Here is a 13136-nt window from a genome sequence, read left to right on the forward strand (position 1 = left end):
AAATTGGTATTTTGATAAAAAACAAAAAACTGACTTCTTTTTTTCTAAATTTATTTGCGTAAGAATTTTCTTCTTCATTTTTTTTATTATCTTTACATTAAAAATATACCAAAACACATTGTTTTTTTTATATAATTTATTTTAGTACTTTCATAATAAGGCTCATCAGAGTTTGTATCTTACTAAGTTAGAATATTGAAATTGTTATATTTGTTTTCCTCGAAAATACAGAAAATGTTTGTAACATTTTTAAATGATGTGTTTTCGCCAGTTACAAATTACTTTCTTTTAGTACATATCTGTATTGCAAATAATATATCTTTCAGTATATTTTACTTTTAAGCGATAACTTTTTGTCTTTTCTATATTGTAAAAAAGACAAAGCTGATTAAAACTAATCTATGATGTTTCTAGACAAATAAATAAAATGTTTTGTTTTAACTTTGTTTAAGTTGTGATTTCCACAAAAATAGTAAGTTATGTTAATTATGTAATAATGTAACGAAAACTTAAACATACACTAGCTTTAAATCAGACATTTACAACAATTTTTTTTGTATGAGAAGAGCATTGATATAGTTGTGATAGGGTTAGTTTTTAAGCAATTAATACAATGATAATAAAAATGAATCGATACCTTGTTGAGCCAATACAGATTAACGTGTAAATAACATTTAATGTATTAAGTATTTGAAATCGTTTTTTTAATTGACTAAATTCAAAGTTCTCAAAGCGAAAGCCGAGATTAAAGTAAGTAGATTTGTCTATAAACTTTAATAATATCACTATTAAACTTAATTGTTTGAAATTGAGGTAACTTATTTTTTTAATTTATTCAAAATCTTCATCTTTAATCTGTTAATATAAGATAAACTAATTGTGTAAGCAAAAAAAGACCACAAACATTGGTTTACAACTACCGTATAAATTTCTTGTACCTACATAAAAGATGTTGTAGCACAAATAATTGTGAATTATTAAATAATAATGTGAATATTTTAACTGCAATAGGCAGCTATGAATTTAAAATGAGTATTAAATATCTAACTTGTCTCTATCTTAACATTTTATTAATGTGCATCTAGCAAACGGTAAATTTGAACAAGTTAACTGTTTTAAAGTTTATTTAAATTTCTGAAAAATCTTAAATTTCTGCAGTTAGCACAAAATATATTAATAGCATATAAAATAATAAACTACCTAGAAAAAAAAGTTAAAAAACTCAACAACAATATATTAAGTATACTTACAAATATGTTGTGCAGTATTATTTATGATATTTTAATGAACAAACGTCAATATGTTATAATTTATGTTAAGAAACATGAATTAGAAATATACTATAACACTAAATTTATAAACATTAAAAAAATTAGCTTTCTATATTTTTTACCTTAAATGAATAACAATCAATGTTTTTTAATAAAAGTTTCACTGTAACTCATCACAATTTTACTGCAGACATTTGATAAATAAAAAATATTTTTATTTTAACTAAAAAAAATAAACTCTAGAAAATTACTTAAATAATTAGATTGTTGTAAAAAAAATAATCAACAGAAATCAACTAATGTAAAATAGTAATAAACGCATAAAGTTTTCAGTTAAATTACAAAATAGTACAAAATGTTTATAACAAAGAGACTTTTGAGTAAATAAAATAACACAATGTTTTGTCGTTAAAATAAAGTTAACATAGTTTCTACTAATCGCACTTCTTAGACTTCTTAAATATACTACAATTTTAAATTATTTTACTAAATTAATTAACTACGAATATTTTGTAATGATCTAGCACAAAACTTAAAGTAATTTTAAAAATTTCAAAAAAACTCAGTTCACGATTTATAATTTGGTATTAATAGCTGTTGACAACATACTTCTGAGCTTTATCAACGTGCTTTTTTAGTTAAAGTCATGAAAATTTACTTTTTTCTTTGACTTTGAATATTTCATTAAAATATAAATAATTGTATTTTACTATTACGATTAAATAAAGTAAATAAATAGCCAAAATTTTATTAAAATTTTAGTAAACTGTTCTATATCTATATATCTAAAGATTTTTAAGATGGGTTAAAATAAACTTGGCTAAGAGACCGTAATGTGATTTGTAGAAAAGTAGATTTGTTAAAGTACAGTTTAGTAAGACGATGCATTATTGCTGTTTCTATATTCATCTATTGCATTAAACATTTATACATCATTGTTTATTAAACTTTGAGTTCTAAGTAAGTATATAAACTTGATATGAATGTTAATTAAAGTTTTTGTTCGTTTTTTATAGCCTGTTTATTCATTAAAGTTTGAAGCTTTGTTTTGTAACTAATTTAAAGAAAAGATTAATTTTAAGTTTGCAGAATTTCTGTGTTAAATTGTTTACAGAAAGTGTTAATATTCATGAAAAAAAGATACAAATAGTTTCAATAATAGAAAAAAAGACAAATTAATTGAGATATTTTACTAAAAACAGAAGTTAAGTTGTTAATTTATTTCATAAAATTATGGTATTCAGTTTTTTTATTATTTAAATAATGTTCGATTTAAATAATTGAACAAATAGTTACATTGTTTACTTACTTTATTATATTTGTTTATTTAACAAAAAAAAAAACAGTGCTTTCAAAATATTTGATATTAAGACAAAAAAATTATTCGGTCAAACTTTTGAAAGTTTAATAATTCTTTTTTTATAAAATATATAGTATTTAACGAGTATAAATAATAACTTAAACTGAAACTATTACTATAAGTTTTCAATAACATTTATTAAAACAAAAAAACTTAAACTCAAAAACAGTTTATAATATTTTCACACCAAGGTTTTTACTACCTTATAAAATTTTTCTAATATTTCCGCTTTAATTAAGTTATAAGTTTATACTTTAATAAAGTTAAAATTTATTTTTTTACAAATCATCTTTTGACGTTTAAAGAGAATCACAAGCTGTCGCAACAAAAGTTAGTGCAAAAACATAATTTTTTTTTTAGGTTTTATTCATACTTCATTTTGTCTTTATACAGTCTATTTGTAAGACTTTCTTTAAAATGTTTTTTAATTTTTATTAAATTTTGTTTCAGAATTCAGAATTCATTGATTTAAAAAAAACTTTTTAATTAAAAAATGGCTTCAAACATCAAAATTGTACATTCTTGAAACATTAATAAACTTATAGTTATAATAAAGTTAAAGAACTATTTTTTTAAATAAGCTTTCTGATTTATTTTGTGCCGTTTACAAAAAAAATAAAGTAAGTATTTTTAATAATGTATGTCCAAAGTATCAAAATGAATAAACCTAAAATAATATCTCATTTTATTTGATTTAGACTCAATAATCACAAATACTATTTAGTTTTTTAACAGTCGGATTTAACATCATGATTTTATTTATTATCAATATTAACATATAAAAATCTATCGCAATCATTTTGTTTTTATTGGACACATGTTTACACCTACTTTAGTATCTATTCTTTCCTAACATTTTTTTTTACATTTCCCGTTGAAATGTGTTAATTCGTAAAACATGGAACTATGAGTTAGTTTAAAAAAAGAAGGATATTGTATAATTTATTATTATTAAACCATAAGTATTGTAAAATTGTAAAATAACTTCAATAGAAAAACTTAGCTTCAGAATACTTAAGTTAGTTTGTAAAAATAAGTTGAAATTCTACAATTTTATAGTTTTACTTATTTCTATACTATATTATAGTTACATTTAAAATATCTAGTTTAAATTTTTTATGTATTAGTAGAGTTTAAGTTTCAAAAAACTTCCGTTTTATAAATGAATTCATTTTGTTTTCAGCCGGTTTAGGCTGTTTAAAATAAAAATATGATTGTGCTATATATTTATTAATTAAATAAGTTTTATATAAAAATTATATTAGAAAACTTTTATGGGAAAACTCAAATTACGTCATTAAAGGCATAAAAAAAAGTAAGAAAAATAACTAATTAATAGAAAAACCATACAAATTTTATTCAGTACTAAGAACTATAACTTAAGAATTTGAAATGTTTAGTACTAAGAATTTGAAATAAAGTAAATTGCATTTATTCAAAGTGTGTTTTATTCATAACTTAGAGATAAGTTTTGTAACTTACTACTGCTCTTCCCAAAGTACAAAGTTTTGTCATTGGTTTATACCAAAACATTATTGTACATTCTTTAATTAAAAAAAAAATAGTTAAAATAATATCACAGTAATATTTTTATTAGTTTTTTGTTCTAGGATTTTTTATCTTAGATGATTATATTATACAGAATATTTGAAGGTAAATTAAAGACACTTACTAAACTAGAGTATTTTAAAATTAAAACAAATTATTATTTTTTAATCATCAGAATAAACGTTAAAATGATTTCTTTAGATGAATTTAGTTTCAATTTAGTTATCAATATAAAGATATTTAGTGTAAGCACTTTGAATACAGTCAAAATTTATGTATCAAAAAGAAAAGTCTATTTAAAAACCTGCATTTAAGCACAAAATAGTGTCTAAAAATACTAACAACGGGAAGAAAACTGTAAACTTGTAGAGACATAGTAATCTTAATATTTAAGTATAGAACTTGGAGTTTAATTTGTTACAATTCATGGAATTATCCAAGCAGAAGCTAAAAACAAACATAACAAAGATAAGCTAGCCGCAGTACTAAAAACTAAAACAACAGGAATGTTGCTGCAAAAACAAAGTAAAATAAATAGTCCTAATAAGGTGTAATGTTAGTCGTAATAAGTTGAAACATACAGCTGCAACGTTAGTTTTCTTACTTTTATGTTACCGCATTTGGTTGCAGTTAAAATACTAACCTACAAATATTGGACTACTACAACTAATCGTGTATGTTAACATAATTTCCGATAAAATAAGCGTTTGTCAGGTTTAAAACTTACGTCATGATGGCTGTAACAAACTAAAAGTAGTAAAACTGATAGAAAACTATTTTAAAATCTAAATTTATCTTACACTAATTAACCACATATTACTCTTGTAGCTCGTTTACAAACTAATGACTGAATGTAATTTGTTGAAATGCATACAGTGTTGTTGTTTTTCATTCTATGTTTCATTTCAAACTGAAATAAATATTTTTATAGAAACACTGTTAACCAGTATCTAAAAAAAACAACTTTAAATAGTTTGTTTATAACTTTTTCAAAACAAAAAAGCAATTTACTAGAAATATACTTAAACATAATAATAAGACCATATTAAAATAGATCATTTAGTTTTATATTAACTGCTTGTGGTTGCGGTGAAAATTTCTGAAAAATTTCACAACTCTTAACAAAAACGTGTTGGCTATTTATTATAGCGCTGAAATTAAGAAATTATCGGAATGAATAATTACGTTATTACTGAATAAAGTTTTATAAATAAGTAGAAAAATATTACCCTATTACTTAAAAAACTATTGAGCAAGCCTGTATTAATGAACCTTCAAACTACAAAGTCAATTATTATAACTTTTTTTTGAACTTTTTTAAACAACTCTACGAAAAAAACTTAGAAATTTGAAAATACACGGCTTTTCTACTTGATTTATTAATATTTTTTAAATTGGTTCTTAGCTTATATAAAAATCACACTTAATTTATTTTGTGATATCCTATAAAACTGAAAAAGACTTATTTAGGCTTATAAACTTAATTAAGGAAAATTGTACCAACTTTGTTTTAGCAACATAAAAAATATCAAATTATATTTACTACAATCTCTACTTTATCAAGGAAAAGACGTAAAAATGTATTAAACTGGTTTACGACATGAAAACCGAAAGGTTTTTTTCTATACATTTTTGTAATATATAATATATATCTAAACGCTTCTAATATATAATAGAATTTTGTAAATCCTTGTACAAAAACTATGTTTAAATTTTTCAAAGTACAACTAAAACAAAAACTTCTGTGATTGTAAAAACTTTAAATTCTGTTATTATTATTTATAAACAAACTATTTTTTGCTTTATTACTTGTTATAATTTGAAAGCAAATCAAATTGTATTTTATATATACCGCTTTATGCAGTTCAAATATTGGAGATACTGGACCATGTAATGATTCAAAAATAGACATGCATTAGAATAAGTTATGTAAGCAGGAGCTTATGTGAAAAATAATTGACTTTAAGAAAGCGGTAAAAATACTTAATCCGAAATGAAATTAGTGCATAAGTGTTTTGGTCTATTGAAAAATTAAATTTTACACTTTAAACGTTCACGTTTAACATTTTTCGAAGTTTAGGCATGTGATAAAATTGTTAAACATACGGATTTTATAAAAATTAAAATAGCTTATATGAGACATACACGTGTATCTATTAAAATTTTTGAAGTGGTTAACGCATTAAATGACACTATTATTGTTTGACTTATAAATTAAAATCAATAATATGTACTTTATACACAAGTAAAAAAATTGTTTTAAAATGATATTAAGATTGACAGCTGTTATGTTTACAATAAGTTTACATTAAGTTCATACCAGTTTCTTGCTATACATTTTAATAGTAGTATTTAAACTTACTTTACTAAAATAAGCGTTTAGAAATAGTTTTTATATGTTATGTTTTTATTATAAAACAAAAATGAATAAAGAGTGAAACACCATATTACACGATTTGAATCTTGTTAACGTGTACTAATTAGCTATTTTGTATATATTAATAATAAATTAATTTCAACAACAGTTTAATGTGAAGTCAGAAAATAAAACATAGAGCAAAAAGTAAATATTTATTTTAGATACGAAAAAACTCTTCGCAGTAACAAATATTGTACAAATAACGTATTACACTGTTTTAAACTGTTTTTTTAACTTGGTTAAAGCAAAAGCAATAAGCAATTGTATACATATGTTGGTGTTTATGTGACGTTATTTGGTCATCTTTTATATTTTTTTTTACTCTCGTTACCACTTAAACTAATTGTAAAACTGCTTATAATAGTTTTTGTAATAATATATGTTGTGTTTTATTTGGCGAGTTTGTTTTAACTGAAGAGCACTGGTAGTGGTAAAAAATTTATTTATTAAATCATAAAAACTTGCTAAAACACCTTTAAAATTATTTTTCGATAGTTTTTACTGAAGTTAAATAAAACATAGTTGTTATAATATATTATAAGTATAATACAAAATATAGTATTAAAAAATATAATAATATATGACAAAAGTTAAATTGAGTTTATTACTTAACAATTTTTTCACGCTAAAGCAATGATCACAATTAAAAAAAGTAAACAAACGAACAAGTTGCAACGAAGAAGCGCTTTATATAGTTTGAGATAAGTAATTAATTAACTAGGTAATTAGTTAATTCTCTCTGTTTTAGTAATTTTCAGCAAGATAAATTATCATAAACGTAAAATACAAAAATAACAAAATTCAGAAGACAATACATATTTACAAATGAAAACAAAGGCAAATTAAACTTAAATTTAGTAAATTAAGACTTCAAATAAAATTTTGTATAATGTCTACATTTTTCAACCAGTTCTGATCTTAAATTTAAAAGTTTGTTGTTGCCTGCAAATGCAACTTCGAGTCTCTCCAAATTGCAGAGTGTGCAAATTTTACTAGGTATATTTTGGTTACTGCGATGAATAATCTCCCATTTTATCATTTTTCTCAAATCAGTGTTGCCATTTTCATTTTGTGAATAAATCGACTTAATCTTTTAATTTCTTTCTTTTTTTTTTATTTATAAAGGATTGCGTATGTTCATGAAATCTAAATTTAATACATTATACTTATTTCAAGAAAATTACATTCTATTGAAGACCCAAATAATAGTATTATTATATTAAAAATTGTTCAAACTTGTTAAATCTATTAGTTAAATATTGAATATACTTGTTAAATATTAAATATATTTAATCTAATATTTTAGCCTAATACTTAGTTAAACCTAAAAGTATATTTTTAAATTATTCATTTTATAATAAGGATATATATCAAAACTTGTATAGTTTGTTTGGAATGTTGTTTTGTATATGTGTTTTAAAAATTATTTTCTTATCACTACCTTTATTTGAATAAATTATGTGCTTCATATTAAACATTTAATTTAAAATTAACTATGTAAACTTCAATTTACGTTATTTAGTTAATCTAATTTTTCAGCCGGTTTAGGCCGTTAAAAATAATTATCAATGATAAAAGAGTAATTTTTGCAATTGAATGTTTATCTTTTTACATTATGTAACAAAACTTTGTGGTATTTTCAAAATATGTCACTATATAACTATTATGTAGTGCATATTGTTTAAAAGAGATTTATTGAAATTTTTACCTTCTTTAACTTTTAACCAATTATTGTGTTTAAATAAGTAATGTTGAATAATTCAATTTTCTTATTACTATTTTGCTCTTTACACCCATTCTCAATCATTTTATATTGATATATTACGTTAAATAAAGTATTTAAAAGGAATCTAATCTAAGACTTTCTATCAAAGTTGAATTACTCACTTTTAACTATTAAACAACAAAAAATATATTTAAATCTAGTTAACTATAATAAGGATAAGAGACACTTAAATTAGGAAAACAACTAGATACTTAGTTTTTAGCTGTTTTTTTTTAACAATAAACAAAGTTTCTTTAGTGAAAACTTACATAGGTACTCTTAATTAAATAATTAAGGATTAGTAAAGCTTGTTTTATTTAATTTTTTGGTTCAAAAAAGATTTTTAACAGTTCATTTGTTTACTGCTTCCTACCAAAGACTATTTATTTTACAGTGATGAATATTTTATTTAAGTTGTTTTTATTTAACAATTCAGTCGTAGTTTGATATGGTTTTGAGACATTTAGTTAACATCATGTTCAAAATAATAATTTCTAATATTACTTAATAAATTGCTTTTGAAACTAAATCTCAAACTCAAAGCACATACTTTTTTTTATAGTTTTAGTCATGTACTTATTCCGACAGTTGTATCTCACTTAACACTTTATATACACTTAATATCTATGACTCAAAATAAAACAATCTTGTGATAAATAGTCTTAAAAAATAAAATTATTTTTATAAATCAAAATAAATTAGACTAACATTATTATTTTTTAGGTTAACTAAAAAAAAAATTAAAACTGAAGGTTGTTTTACAAACGCAAATAATAAAACAACATTGTTTTTTTCCTTTGTTATTTACATCATAATAACAAAATAAATAATAAAAAAAAAACTAAAAAAAAAACAGTGGTTAAAAATACATAAAATCTAATAAAAACTATTAATCACAAAAAAAAGAAAATAAAAACCCTAACCTCCGACCGTTGAAAAAGGGTTAGGTTTGAAAGCAATAAAAAAAATAGTTAAAGTATATAAAAACATTTAAGCTGTGCAAAAGTGCCTTCGTGCAAAAGTAACCCTCGGTGTAAAAGTTAGGCCTTTCAAAACTGTCCATTCGTGCAAAAGTGAATCTGCGTCCAAAAGTCTTGCAAACGACGCGACAACGTTTACAAACTAATAGTTGTAATAAACTGTTTTACTAGTTATTAATTAACCCTAAACCAATAAATCATAGAATCACATAATTTTCATGTGTTTGATTTAGTTTTATTTTAAATCTAAAGTGCTTAATGATTTTCACATAGAAAAAGTGTTAGGTATGAAAATGTTGATCAATAAATTTAATTTCATACTATCTTTCTATATAAGAAATAAGCTTATTTCTTACACAGGTTTATACGAAAATGATATAAGTAATCAACTTCTCTTTAAAAATTAAAGGCATTTTTAATAAAAGTTTATTTTAATATAATTTGTCCAAACTTGTGTGCAATTTAATGACGTCAGGCTGCGCTTAAAATGTGATAAAACCTAAAAGTTCTTATATATATATATATATATATATAATTAAAAACTCAAAACATGTAATCAAATAGTTATTCTAAGTAAAAAATTTCATTAGTACACAACTTTACATCTTTTAACTATTTTTCATATTTCATAAAGTCTTTAAAAACAACTGATCATGAAAATTTATAATCAAGACGAGCAAACTGAAACTAAAAAAGTGTTTTTAAATTTAAATTACTATGAATAAAACTAAAACTCAATTCATTCTCTTTTTTATTATTATCCAAGTAGTGCAATTAAGTTAAATACTAATAACATATATCAAACACACGTCTTAAAAATTGTAATTTTTAAAGTTAAAATAATTTTTTATATAAATTGAGGCTAAACTTTTAACTATGTGTGAAACCCTGCGAGTAAAGATAAAACTATGACTAAAAAGATAACAAAAAATTTTCTATTGTAGCAGCATATCAAATTGCACTTTATAACTGTTTAAACTTTATGGGAAGTAATGTGCCAAAATTCTTGCACATCTAAGCGTTAATATCATATATATAAAAATACATATCATTATTCACAAATAATGTTAACTTTAAAGTTAATATTTTAAAGTTTTATATATGTTTGCTGATTTTAACACATTTTATACACTATTAAACTTATCTTTAATTTAAAACTTTTTAACTAATTAAAGATTCAATAGTTTTTAACTTAAAACACAACAAACGTTTAATTAAAAACTTTGATTATTTAGCAAATTAATTTAAAAAAATTAAGATATATTGGTACATCTTATTTTTAATAGTCTAAACCGATTAAGTCTAAACAACTATTCTCTTGAGTGGAATAACTTATCTTTTTTAGTCCAGAATTAAATTAAAATGCCTTAATGTCATAAAACAAAAATTAAATTGAAAAAAAAAACTCTATATATAGAGTATAAACCTAAGAAATAAAACTGTTAAAATTTCTTAAGTAGACTAAGCTTGGTAAGAATAAATAATTTAATATCTATGTTTACATTAAAACTTTTAAAATTTTTTTTATTGAAATATCAGTAGTAACAAACTATTAAATACATTTAAAAACATTTTAAAAGTAAGAAAAAACTAGGTTATATTTACTTATACTTAACTTATACTTAAACATTTTAAAGAACCTTAAATAACTATTTTTTTTAATAATGATAAAAAAAAAACATACCATTAGTTACAACTAAGATTAAATTTAAAGTTAAAGGTGGAAAACAAACTGAAGTTAATTAAGAAAAAAACTACTTAATTAAGGCTTATTTTAATAGATAAAAAAACTAAAGTTTAATAAACTCAGATAGTTTTATCTCTAACATTTACTTAGTTTATTAACAAAAAATGTTCATATAAAATATTCTACAAAATACAACGAGCATAAGCAGATCTTAAGGTAGTAACGTACTAAGTGTTTTACTGTTAAAAAAAATCACTTGACCATACCTGCTCACAAAAATGAACAGTTTGTTTTAAAGTAAGAACAAAGCTACCAGAAAAAAACCTTCTGTTTTAGTAAGTAAACGTAAAAAAAGGGTTATAGTTTTATTTTAAGTTTGAAAACAGATATTAATTTTTTTTAAAAGTTCCATAATTCATATATAAAAGTATAATAAAAAAGTATGAAATACTTCCATACAAATTATTTTTCTAATTTAATTTAATGTAAATACCAAAAATATTGTTATGTTCTAATAAATACACAAAAACAGTATAACCGATTTTAGTGTAAGTAGCTTACTAAATATCTGAAGAACTGTTTGTGGCAAAATTTAAACTGTATAAAACGGTAAATATTAATTAAATTTCATACAACATGTAAAGAATGAGAATTAAAATTGGTTATTATTAACTTCAACTCATTCTTTAAAGAATATATTTTGTACATATATCACAAAATCAAAGGCTTTATAGGGTATACCTTATTTTACTACTTTAATAAAATGAATATTTTCTAAGTTTCAACCCATTTTTTAAGTAGTGTCTGTACCGCAACAGCTATCTAACTTTTAATCCTGTCAAGATTTTATATAAACATTTTTTCAACATCGAAAACTAAATTTTTATTTTACTATACATTTTTTTTTTTGATACGTTTAGTTCAATTTTCTCATAACATATAAGTGAGAACTTTTGTAATTTAATATATGTATTATAAGATGTGACAATTTAAGTCGCTAAATCCTAAAGATCCTGATTAGCTAAGCTTATCAAAATATATCCCACAGATGTTTTTGTGTTAAAACTTTATACCGACTAACGGCGTTTCACTGATCTCAAATAAATTTAAGAACAGATCTAAGGAGTCTTTAAAATATTAACAAAAATCAGAAAAAAAGAAAGTATAACTATGTATAATTTTTATGTGAGTAGTAACTATAAACGAACTTAATGGTTTTAAAACAAAGTTTGAAATAAAAACATAATAATATAAAATTGTCTACAAAACTACAAAATTAACAAAAGCATTTACTAACCTCAAAAAAGCTCTAAGAATAGGCAAATTTTTCATAAAGAAACATGAATTAAGTTGTTCAGAAATGCTGCGTCATAATAAATTCAACAAATTAATCAACAAGTTTTTAAGCTTAAAAACTAACTATGCAAAAAAAGGTTTATTAAAAATTTAACCTAAATTTATAGTTTTTATACAGTTCAATTTACACGGTATATAATAAAATAGAGGAAACATGTAGTACTAAACTCAATGTTTGTGATTGTATATGAAAATGCTGTGAAATAAATAAGTGCACAAGTAGACATAGTTATTTAAAGTAGAATCGTCGGTTGTGAGGACAAACATGGAGTAGGGTTTTTTTTCAAAGATCAAGCATAAATGCAACCCAGTAGATTAGCCCAACTTGCAATACTGAAAGAGCAGTAATTGCAGCAGAAGATATAGACCTACTTCTAAAAAGCGACAATGTTTGTCCTTACAAGCGACAATTCTACTTTAAATAACCCTAAAAATAAAATTGAAAGTTTACAGTGTTTTTTAATATAGATTATCAAAGAAATCAACTTGGCACTTAATTTTGCCTTTTTTTGCAAATATTGAAATTTAATAAAAAGAAATAGAGTTTTATTTTAAAAATTAATTAAGATCAAAATTTAAAACCAGATTAATCTTAAAATTGTTACAAAAAGTTCTCTAAAAAGTTTAAGAATCTAGACTGATCTAATTTAAAATATTACAACTTATTTCAAAATCTGACTTTTTATAAAAGTTTTTTAAATATTTTCTTTTTTTGTTCTAAGAATTGAATAAATTAATGTGTTTAAATTT

This window comes from Thalia democratica, chromosome 2 (assembly GCF_965202585.1).
Source record: "Thalia democratica chromosome 2, ktThaDemo2.hap1.1, whole genome shotgun sequence".
Taxonomy (NCBI): domain Eukaryota; kingdom Metazoa; phylum Chordata; class Thaliacea; order Salpida; family Salpidae; genus Thalia; species Thalia democratica.